Genomic DNA, 12,865 nt, shown 5'->3' on the forward strand with positions numbered 1-12,865 from the left:
ACAGACAGCACTCCAGCGACCAATGATCCCGAAGTCCCCTGGTAACCAGGGTAAACATCGGGTTACTAAGCGCAGGGCCGCGCTTAGTAACCCGATGTTTACCCTGGTTACCAGCGTAAACGTAAAAAAAACAAACACTACATACTTATATTCCTGTCGCGTCCCTCGGCACTGTGCTTCTCTGCACTGACTGAGCGCCGGCCGGAAAGCACAGCGTTGACGTCACCGCTGTGCTTTGCTTTACGGCTGGCCGGCTCTCACCAGTCAGTGCGGGAAGCTGAAGGCGAGGGACATGACCAGACACCGGGAATGTAAGTATGTAGTGTTTTTTTTTTTTTACATTTACATTGGTAACCAGGGTAAATATCGGGTTACTAAGTGCGGCCCTGCGCTTGGTAACCCAATGTTTACCCTGGTTACCAGTGAAGACATCGCTGAATCGGCATCACACACGCCGATTCAGCGATGTCAGCGGGAGGTCCAGCGACAAAATAAAGTTTCAAATGATCTGCTACGATGTACGATTCTCAGCGGGGTCCCTGATCACAGTAGCGTGTCAGACACAGCGAGATCGTAAGGATATCGCTGGAACGTCACGGATCGTGCCGTCCTAGCGATCAAAGTGCCACTGTGTGACGCTACCCTTAGATGTGGTCACATCTGCTCTTAGAATTAGAAACATGACGTTTCGAAGTTCTCTCTGGTTTTGTGGATCATGTTGCTTGGGTCACACTAATACAATCTGTTTACAGACAGATAAATGAAGATAATATTCTATTTTTTCCAGTTCCAGGTAAAGCTGTGAAGAACATCGACCATGGCACCTCCCTGGACTTTATTTTGCTATAATAACTTTGGTGAAGATAAAGAAAAAATGGGAACAGATTCAAGCAAAAAAAACTGTGGAAAATATGGACAGTAAAATGAAGATGAAGCAAGAAATCACTCTGTTCAATGGAGTCTCCTTAATAGTTGGAAACATGATTGGATCTGGGATTTTTGTGTCTCCAAAGGGAGTCCTGATGTACAGTGAATCGTTTGGACTGTCCCTGATTGTATGGACTCTAGGAGGGATCTTTTCTATGTTTGGGGCTTTGTGCTATGCAGAACTTGGATCATCCATCATAAAGTCTGGGGCAAGCTATGCTTATATACTGGAGGTGTTTGGAGGATTTCTCGCTTTCATCAGACTCTGGTCTTCGTTATTGATTATAGAACCCACCTCACAGGCAATTATTGCTATAACATTTGCTAACTATATCGTACAACCAATCTTCCCATTTTGTGAACCCCCTTATGCAGCTGTCAGACTGATTGCCGCAGCTTCTATATGTAAGTATGAATGTGAGTCAATCATGTTGAATAGTTTTATTTTGAGAAAGTGATGACTTCTATGATTATATCAATACAACTCTTTTATGAAAAATGTTTTTCATCTGCAAAAGTGTTAAAAAAAGTCACCTACACTGCATAGTCAACAACATAAACAATTGCAGAATTGCTGTTTTTTGTTTTTTCCAAATTATCCTCTCTCCAACCCCCAAAATGGTTTAAATCTTACTCACTAAGCCATTACCATTGTGCCATTGAAAAAATCTTATCTCATAAACTAGTACTGATTAATTTTTAAGAGAAAATAAAAAATACAAACAATTCATATCAAGTTCAATACTTAGAAATTACTGTACGAAAAAATAGTTTTTATTTGTAAGCAGGATATTAAATTGACAATTGTTCAATATGAACTAAGACAGCTGTCAAAGAAGAATTGAAGTTGCTAAATTAATCAGACCCCTAAGCCAAAATCCAGACCCCAAGAAAAAATTCAGACCATTACTCTGACAACTCAAGTTCTTAATTATTTTAGAGGTCAGAATAATTATGTTATCTGGTCCGAGCTTGAGTTTGAATAATAAGGGGGTCTCGTCTGGGGTCTGAATTATAATGCCAAGTCTGGGGTCGGAATTAAAAGGATTGCCCACTTTTCAGACAACCTCTTCTTAATCACTCACTATTTTTCCCCAAGTAAAATAATAACAGTTATACTCTGCTGCTGGGGCTGTTCCAGCAGTGGATGTAACTGACATCCGAAGGAAGCCAAAGCTGTGACTGCTCTCTCTTCTCCTACGGATGTCAGTTACATCTAAAGGAGGAAAGAATGAAATGGCCTCTGATTGGCAGCAGTAATCGCGTTACATCATGTGGAACAGCACCCGCATTGGAGGTGAGTATAGGTGCTATTATTTTAGCATAGTGATTGAGAAGGGGTTGTCCGAGTAATTTACAACGGCTTTAATTCAGATCCCAAACCTGACACTATAATTCACACACAAGACGAGAACCTTTCATTATTCAGACTCCAGAATAATTTATCATGCTTCAAATATTTCAGAACCCAGATCTGATCCCTAAATAATTTCAAACCCCACATCAAACTCTTAAATACAAAATACATAAAAAACAACCCCATAAGTAATTGTTCCTGATAAGTCAACTATTTGTATTCTCCATATATACTTATTCTCCATAATACTTTTATTCTCCATAATATAACAATTCTTGAACATCTTTTCTAATAACTGTGTGCTGTGCTGTCCCTTTATCATTCCTAAATATTTACCTGGGTGTATATTCCTGGGTGTTACCAGTTGGGACAGTGTTTCTAATCAATCGTACACCGTCCAATCAATGGCGCATGCACAGTGCATACAAGCGCAAAAGAAGTCTGGAACGAGGGACAGTGATTCGAAACCCCATTGGAAATGCTGCAGTTGTGGCTCTTGGATGTGTTAATGAAAAAAATAGCTTTTAAACATAATTTTTGAAATAAAAAATAGAACAAGAACAGGGTAATTGTGAGAAGTACAGGAATTCCCATGAAAGCAGTAGGGATCAGAAGATGCAATGAGGACCAGATGGATGGTGGTTAACGTGAGCAGTATGTTAAGTATAAGGATTTTTTTCATTTTTTACATTTTATGTTTATTATGCTCTGAGGTCTAGAGAAAACCCAGAGCATAATAACTTCTCTAAGAACTAGTGTTGAGCGATACCTTCCGATATTCAAAGGTATCGGTATCGGATGGTATCGGCCGATATCCAAAAAATATCGGATATCGCCGATACCGATACCCGATACCAATGTAAGTCAATGGGACACAAATATCGGAAGGTATCCTGGATGGTTCCCAGGGTCTGAAGGAGAGAAAACTCTCCTTCAGGCCCTGGGATCCATATTCATGTAAAAAGAAAAGAATAAAAAAAAAAAATATGGATATACTCACCCCTCCGAAGGACCCTGGCTGTCACCGCTGCGAGTGTCTGCCTCCGTCCCTAAGAATGCAGTGAGTGAAGGACCTTCGATGACGTCGCGGTCAGGTGACCGGTCACCTGCCGTTCTAAGTAATGTAAGCATTCAGAACACCTCTATTTCCCTTCACCAATATATGAGACAAGTAAAGTTTAAGTTGATATGGGCATACAACTTTAGAATATAGAATTTCTTGTATAAGTGACGTTGATTTGTTCACCACATGACCTGCAAATAATCTTGTGTTAGTAGTAATTAGGGTGTTCCACTTACCGTATGTTATTTATAGTATTATGACTATTTGTTGTTATAAGAAATTATTGTGGAATATATGTTAAGCAAAATAATTTAGAGTAAATATAATACAGTTCTTTGCCATTCATTGACATTTTTTACCCATTTGGTTTTACGTTTAGGCTCTTTAACATTAGTTAACTGTGTCCACGTAAAATGGGGAACAAGAGTTCAAGATGTATTCACCTACGTCAAGATCTTGGCCCTCCTTATGATCATTTCCATAGGCCTTGTGAAGATTGGCCAAGGTACAATTATTAGTTTGCAATGCTTCTACTGTACAATGAATATGTTTTGAATGATGTTTTCTAAAATGGTATGATCACTGACTAATGCCCATTGCACGTCACATCAGGTTTGGGAGACCTTCTGTTTTTAAAGCCAAAAGGAGGATTAGATCATCGCACAAGGGAGAAGAGAAACACTTGTCGAAATTCCCGCTCTCAATATAAGTCACAAATACAGATGAGCGGATGACTCCACAGAGCATCGAATTCAAGTTGAATTTCCCGAAATTCACACTTCCACCAAATTTGAAAACGTTGAGATTTGATTCACAAAAAAATCAAACATTACATCATTTTCCACTCTAGTGAAGCATCAGGGAGTGGATGTTATGCACAGTGTAGGACAGTCTAAGTGCAACACAAAGGGATAAGCGAAGTGGAACCAAACACTAGGGAAGGGGGAAGTGGAGACCCCTGAGCTGATCTAATGTCACCCTGTGTGTCCTACTGATTCTATATAGGTTCCACACCTATTGCCGAGCAGGATACCTGGATGACAGGATGAACGCTAGTCAATTCCACTAACACTAAAGACAATAAGGATAAATTCAACTAGGGGGACACTTAGCTTGAGTAAACTCAAAGAGACAAGCTGACATCCTCCAAACTCCAAGAGGAGGCTAGCAGACTGCTACAGCTCCAAGTCTCAACAGAGAATTGCAAACAGGAAATAACACCACACCTCCCAACAGGGGGTTGGGAGTTCTAAACACCAGCTCCAGGTGTGGTCATTAGCACCAGGGGAGGTGGCCACTAGTCTGCAAAGCAAACTGAGACCTTCTGCAGACAGATGCAGTGCAACGGTCAGCAGCCTCTGACACATCAGTGACAGTGGACTAAAGGTACCTTCACACTAAACGACGCTGCAGCGATCCAGACAACGATCCGGATCGCTGCAGCGTCGCTGTTTGGTCGCTGGAGAGCTGTCACACAGACCGCTCTCCAGCGACCAACGATGCCGGTAACCAGGGTAAACATCGGGTTACTAAGCGCAGGGCCGCGCTTAGTAACCCGATGTTTACCTTGGTTACCATCCTAAAAGTAAAAAAAACAAACGCTTCATACTTACCTTCTGCTGTCTGTCCCCGGCGCTTAGTAACCCGATGTTTACCCTGGTTACCAGCGAAGACATCGCTGAATCGGTGTCACACACGCCGATTCAGCGATGTCAGCAGGAGAGCCAGCGACCAAAGAAAGTTCTGGCCTTCTAGCTCCGACCAGCGATGTCACAGCAGGATTCTGATCGCTGCTGCGTGTCACACTGAACGATATCGCTAGCGATGACGCTGCAACGTCACGGATCACTAGCGATATCGTTTAGTGTGAAGGTACCTTAATGTTGCTTTGTAGGGTTGAGCAGACATCCCAATAATGCACAGCAGCAACAATATCATATTCCAGTATATCAAGTGGATTATTATACCTTGTTCATTGGTGGTCAGTACATGATTGGATCGGAGATCAGAAGATACCAATGGAACATGGTCAGGCAGAGGACTGATACTATGTACCACATAGTTGGATTTCATATCACTCTCTCTGCTCTTCCCCCCTTCCTCTTCCAGTATTGAGACCCACAGAAATTTAATTGCTGCAAATCGAATTTCTGGAGAAATGTCAGCAATGCCGACATATCCTTATTTCAGTTGACCCGCTTATCTTTGGTCACATGCAATTGTGACTTGAATGCTATTCGGTTGTTTCATTTATAGCTGAATTTTATCTCCAAAATGGCTACATGACAAGTCACAGATAGATCAATTTTTTGGGGGGGTTATGCTACTTGTTAGAAACTATATGTAGCCAGACCAAAGTGACTTTGGGGCCCTATGTAAGCTTTACACAAGGGGTCATTGCAGGAGTTGAACTAAAGCTCAATGCTTTCTTCCCAGGTAAAACTGATAATCTACACGCTGCATTTCAAGGCTCAACCACTAATGTGGGATTTATGGCTCTTGCCCTCTATTCTGCTCTTTTTTCATATTCTGGATGGGACACACTGAACTTTGTCACAGAAGAAATTAAGATACCAGAAAGGTTTGTGATTCAGAATTGTCTCGGTAGTTGATAAATGTAAATATCAGTTCAAACTCAAAAGATTACTTTAACCTGAAGAGGCTGCTGTGCTTTCATAAAAATCTATGTCAGAATGGTGGCATACATTTTTTAAAAAAGTTTAAAGAAATCTGTTAGGTCAAGGGAAGCGTCATAAAGGAAAAGCAAAACATAAAATGTATTAGAAAAGGTCTAATTTAGTGATAAAAGCATCAGTTGTTTAACAAAGTTGGGCTAGAGTTGGCTGAAGTGCTCTCCTTTGTCTTTGTGAGACCTGCTGTTTCTGAGATTGAAGATAACCAACATAAGTAACCTTATATCCTAATGATATTGCAGATAAAATTATCCTTTTATTTATACCTTTAAAACCATGTGCACACGTCAGGTTATTTTCCTGACAAAATCCGGAGTTTTCTGGCAGAAATTTGCGTTTTTTTCCGCGCGGATTTTTCGCGGTTTTTGCGCGTTTTTTGCGCGGATTTTGCGCGGAATTTTTGCGGATTTTTTGCGTTTTTTTTTTTTTTCCTGAATGTCCTTTTATCAGGGAATCCGCAAAAAATCCGCAAAAAGAATGAGCATGTTCATTTGCGGATTGCGTTTTTTTTGCGGAAAAAAACGCATCCATCTGCACAAAAATTCCGGAATGCATTCTAAATGATAGGATGCATATTTTTAGCGTTTTTGATGCGGAATTATAGCGTTTTTATGGCGAAATTCCGCAAAAAAAACGCTAAAAATCCGGACGTGTGCACATACCCTAAAACCATGAGACAACCACAATCAACACAACAAACAACCGTGCTGACTATATATATATATATATATATATCGTATATATCCCTATCACAATAACTTAATAAGCACTGCCTGTCAGCGGAGGTTGGCACCTTAACATATAGTACGAGATTGGCGCCCCTGCTCCTCGGCTGCTGTCCCTAATCCCCTAGGTACACCCTAGACTAGTATCTCATTTGGTCCACCATTTGTACACCATAGTGAAAAATAGAAGGAGATAGGGATTGCCATTAAATCCTCACCTATCCCTTGTACCTCATCTATCCTCACCTACTGTATTCTCACCCATCCTTTGTAGATTGTGAGCCTTCTCGGGCAGGGTCCTCACTCCTCCTGTACCAGTTATGACTTGTATTGTTTAAGATTATTGTACTTGTATTTATTATGTATACCCCTCCTCACATGTAAAGCGCCATGGAATAAATGGCGCTATAACAATAAATAATAATAATAATAATAATAATAATAATAATAATAATAATAATAAATGATGTTGGCTAATAGATATTAATTACTAAATAACTGTGACAGGGTGAAAGACACAGAAGACAAAAGTGCAAAAAGTGCTTGTAAACATATAACATATTAAGCCTCACTATACTGTTCCCTGCTGATGCACAATCCTGCCTAGCTGTGGGGGTTGGCACCCTACTGTTCAGCAGATATGGCGCCACCACTCAGCGACAGCTCACCCTTGGAGACCCTATAAGACCGCTAATGTCATTAAGGATATATCAAATGATAGGCTCCAAACTGGTAGCCATGTCATATAAATAGGGCAGATTTAATGTCACATAACACACAGCCCTGATTGTCAGCTGGTATTACATATATAATAACGATATCAGCAAGTGAGGAAAGATACTCATCGCATGGATGCAGCATCCACATATCAGAGCCTCCTGATGATCCGAATAGGTGAAACGTGTTGAGGCATGTCTGGACATCACATGCGATGAGTATCTTTCCTCACTTGCTGATATCGTTATTATTGGGACGAAGTAACAATGACTCCCTGTTTAAATATGAACGCTGTGGATAATTTGTTCCAAGAAATATGTGGAAAAAAAAAAGACCATTTGGTGGAAAAGTTTTCATAAATGGTAATGACTTTTGACAAACCCTACCAATAGTGGAAGGTGGAAAAAAAGCCCAAATTGTACCGTCCACCATTAAACACTCAAAATCCTGGAAACAGTTTTCATGGTTCCAGTTACAACAGAATATGAGAACGAACGTCTCAGGACGAAGTTGAGAATAATTCATGGTTACTGAAACTTGGCAATGGGGAGTTGTCAAATGTATATGGTCTACCAGAAGACACAATTGAAATCCTGAATTCTTTTATTGAAGAGGGTGATTTAATTACAGCTATTTTTGGTGACTCAATTGAGATTACCGATGCAACGGTAGAAGCAATTGCCAATAAAGCAATTCTTACGCCATTGAATGATGATGTTCACACCTTGAACAACAAAATTCTTAGTCAAGTTCAAGGTGAACACTCAAAATATTGCTCCGTCGACATAATTGCGGATTCTCACTGATTACCCTGTAGAGATTCTTAACTTTTTGAATCCCACTGGGATGTCTCCTCATGAACTAAAGCTGAAACCAGGAGCTGTAATTATGCTTCTGTGTAATCTTAACAGAAAGCGTGGCCTTTGTAATGGCACAAGGCTTTATGTGAAAAAGCTTAAAAGCAAACGTTATTCATGCCGTTGCTTTAAATGGAAAAGCAAAGGGTCAGACAGTTCTTATTCCAAGAATTGACCTGATGTCCAAAGATAAAAACTTGCCAGTCCAGATGCGACAACGTCAGTTTCCGGTCATGTTGGCTTTTGCAATGACCATCAATAAATCTCAGGGACAGTCCTTGGATATTGTAGGAATTTATTTGCCTCTCCCAGTGTTTTCACATGGGCGCTTATATGTTGCTTTCTCCAGGGGAAGGAAAAGCCAACAAATAAGGGTCAAAATATTTGAGAAGCAAGGTAAACTTATTCCTAACGTTGACAAATGGTTTACTGTCAACTGTGTGTACAAAGAAGTCTCTCATTAAACTTTTTAACAATTGTAAAAGCCAAAAAATTTTGTACACAAAAGTGGGACTAACTCCTAGCTGCGGTCTACGGACCAACATTAGGCATGGGCAGGGCCTTGGGGGCAGATCCCAAGTGCACTCAACCATGTGAAATAGCTTATGCTCAGGAATATTGAGGAATAGCGCTACCGGATAGCTCTACCCGTTTATTTCCTTTAGGAATAGGGCTTTGGGATAGCTCTACCCGTTCACTTTCTTCATGGATAGCGCTATCGGATAGCTCTACCTGAACAGTATTAACTATAGATCTTTTTCTTACACAAGGTAGGAGTGGCAGGAGAGGTACACCAGGTATTTATGTTTGCTATTATTCTACACATACGCCAGTCTGGCGCGTGGGTACATCCTATTGCGAGGTCAGCCTGCTGCGTGGTTACACCCCATTGCGTGGTTCGTAATCACAGTGCACACCGGAAGGGCGCGCAATCACTCGTCTCCTTCTATTTTTTCCTGTGATGTACAAATGGTGGCCCAAATGAGACACTAGTCTTGCGTGCAGCTAGGAGATTTAGGGAGAGCCGCCAAGGAGCGGGGGTGCCAATCTCGTACTATATGTTAGGGTGCCAACCTCCACTGACAGGCAGTGCTCATTAGGCTATTGTGATAGGGATATATAGTCAGCACGGTTATTTGTTGTGTTGATTGTGGCTGTCTCATGGTTTTAAAGGTATAAGTAAAAGGATAATTTTATCTGCAATATCATTAAGATAAAAGGTTACTTATGTTAGTTTTCTTGATTTTTTTACCTTATTTGCAACAATTTTCTTTAGTTTTTTGAGATTGAAGATATCAATGTGTGGGGGAGACTGTGAGCAGCATATGAACACAGAGGAGATCTGTACTGCTGTCTTACCAAAAGAGTAACTGTCATTTTTATTTCATCAATCAGTAATACATATGAACATACGTACGTAACCTTGTAATATATCTTATCAGAGAAATCTTCTTCTTTCTCCACCAGGACTGATCATTAATTCTCAAAATTCTCAATTTTGAGGTAAAATCTGTATTCAATGAAGACAGATTTTTACATTACTGAGATAGAAGATGACAGCTGCTACTGATAAGATTCTATGAATACTGGATGGGGTGGGAGGAGCAAGATGCAGAGCTCCTCCCTCCTCCATTCCCCTCCCCCGTCTATGTAGAATCTTATCAGTAGCATCTGCCATGTTCTATTGGTAATGCTAAACTCTGTCTTCACTGATTACAGATTTTATCCCAGAATTGAGGATTTTGAGAATGAATGATCAGTCCAGGAGGAGAAAGGAGCAGATTTATCTGATAAGATATATTAGAAAGTGGCTTATTTTCATGTGTACTATTGATTTATGAAATAAAAATTAAAATGATGATAACTCTTTAACGCTAGATGGATTCCTGTGTAATATAGAGCAGCAAGAACAGGCTAAAAGAAGCAGCAATAAAAGTAAATCCCTTAACAGTCTTCTGTATTGTGACTGCTACTGCGCTCTGTGTATATGTAGTGAGAGACTCAGATTAAAAGATTATTCTCCAAATTATAAAATGGTCCTAATTTTCAGTACATACAAAATGTATTATGTATGCCAGTACATCATTAATGATCTGATAGTCAGGTTATAGCACAGCTCAGCTCTGTTATGCACGGCTCTGAAGATCCCATTGATACCACCTGTATATGCACCTTATGTTCCTGCCTCATTCATGAAAACCAGGTCCCCCAAATAACCCTGTCTGATAAAATATCCCCCAAACACATCACATCTTCATTGCTTTGACAGCCAGGTTGTAGCACATCTCAGCTTCTCTATGCACAGCTCTAGCATGCATGCTGGAGAAAGCATTATTGTGCCCTGAAGATCCCCATGAACCACAAATGAAATGGGAATAATAGTGAATTTTGGTCATATAGCAGGCCATAGTCACTACATTCAAAGCTATCTATTGTCACCTCAACCATATTAATAGAAATGGATCATGTTCTAGCTGTCACTTTCTGCCTACTCGAGAAGACAGAAGTGTCTAAGTGCAGATTGTAAGTAAAAAAAAAAGTTCCAATGTTTGTACACCAACCTATAAGTGTTTTATTACCCATCACACACCCGACCCTCTCTATGACGGGTAGACAATTAAGAGGTAAAAAACAGCTGTCTCTTCCTCCATTATGTGGGCTGCATAATTTACAGGGGAAAATCATGTAATCTCATATTCTTTGTCTGTTTTTCTCAGAAACAATAGGTCTTCATTAAACTTAGTCTCTACCCACTTAGCTCGATTGACAAGATCCTCAGTGTTCCTCCTCCCTGTTGCTAAGGACATATGCTGCTTAGTACAAGCTACAGCTGTCAGTCATGCGGGGTGTAGGTAGGCGTAATACACTTAGACTCAAGGGCTCTCACATTCTTTAGATGGACTCATAACATGATCCTTTTAGTAGCAGGATTTAGTTATTCTGATATCATTTTTCAAGGCAAGTACACCAGCCTCATCAGGGACCTGTTTAATTATGTATGCGGTTTTTACCATGAAATTTTGTGACAAATCCTCTTTGATTATTAAATATTCTCACTTTTTCCCTAAATCCTTTCTTCAGAAATCATATTTAGTCATGTAAAAGGGAAAATAACAGCAGAAGGTTTACATCTGGTTACTCTTCTTGTAGGCTCCATTAGAACCTACATTACCTTTAAATAGTATTCACCCCAATTATATTTGATTACTGGGATTAAATTTGATTTATTAAACCTTAGAGGGAACTTGTCACCATGAAAATGCAGTCTAATCTGCAGGCACCATGTTATAGAGCAGGAGGATCTGAGTAGATTGATATATTGTGCAGGCAAAGAAAAATGGCAGCACTCACCGATCTTCTAAAACAGGTAAACCTTTATTCCGTCATGATAAAATCTTCATGGCTCGGGGGTGTACATACAAAAGAGTGTATAGGTCCAAACGACGGCCGTTTCGCGCCGATCTGGCGCTTCTACGGGTCAGTCTGACCCGTAGAAGCGCCAGATCGGCGCAAAACGGCCATCGTTTGGACCTATGCACTCTTTTGTATGTACACCCCCGAGCCGTGAAAATTTTATCATGACAGAATAAAGGTTTACCTGTTTTAGAAGATCGGTGAGTGCTGCCATTTTTCTTTGCCTGCGAGATGTATCTACATGTTCCTTCGGCTAAGCACCCAAGATCAAGTGGCCAGCTTCAGCTGCAAGTCGGTGGGTTCGGCGAATGAGTACTCTGGTGGTGCTGTCAGCTGTTTTCTTGTTGAATGACAGATTGATATATAGTTTTGTAAGAAAAATTTCAGAAGAACTTGTGCTTTAATCTTTTAAACTTCTGCTTTTTCTGAGATTTTTGGTCCACTGGGCGGTCCTATCAGTGACCGCCCACTGGACTAAAAATCCCAGAAAAAGCAGAAGTTTAAAAGATTAAAACTCAGGTTCTTCTGAATCTTTTCTCACAAAACTATATATCAATCTAATCAGATCCTCCTGCTCTATAACATGGTGCCTGCAGTTTAGACAGTATTTTCATGGTGACAGGTTCCCTTTAAAAATTACCTAGATCTAGTATATTAATGATACATGTATCTGATAGATCTTCATATTTAATTTAATCCATTGTTTGTCTATAAATAGTTTTTATAATTTTGTTTTCTTCAGGAACCTCCCTGTAGCTATTGCCATTTCAATGCCGATAGTTACCATTATATACCTGCTGACTAATGTTGCATACTATGTGGTTCTGGATATGGCAGCTGTTCTCGCAAGTGACGCAGTGGCTGTGGTAATTCCTCATAAACATTACATAAAATAATAGAGATTATTAATATTATTATCATCCCAGTGGTTGCAAGTCTGACATTATTGTTTTCACAGACATTTGGAAATGAAGTGCTTGGTCATGCTAAATGGCTTATCCCAGTAGCAGTGGCGATGTCTTGTTATGGTGGACTAAACTCATCCATAATTGCCGCTTCAAGGTAAGAGAATATCGAAGCTAGCAACTGCATTAGCCTTGCTTGTATATACA

General features: G+C 40.1%; 1 pseudogene; it reads left to right on the top strand.

Annotated features, from left to right (window-relative positions):
* The first annotated feature begins 817 nt into the window (after nucleotides 1-817).
* LOC138641482 (Y+L amino acid transporter 2-like) overlaps nucleotides 818-12,865 on the top strand; it is a 68,616-nt pseudogene continuing 56,568 nt past the window's right edge.

Source organism: Ranitomeya imitator, chromosome 6 (assembly GCF_032444005.1).
Source record: "Ranitomeya imitator isolate aRanImi1 chromosome 6, aRanImi1.pri, whole genome shotgun sequence".
Classification (NCBI taxonomy): Eukaryota; Metazoa; Chordata; class Amphibia; order Anura; family Dendrobatidae; genus Ranitomeya; species Ranitomeya imitator.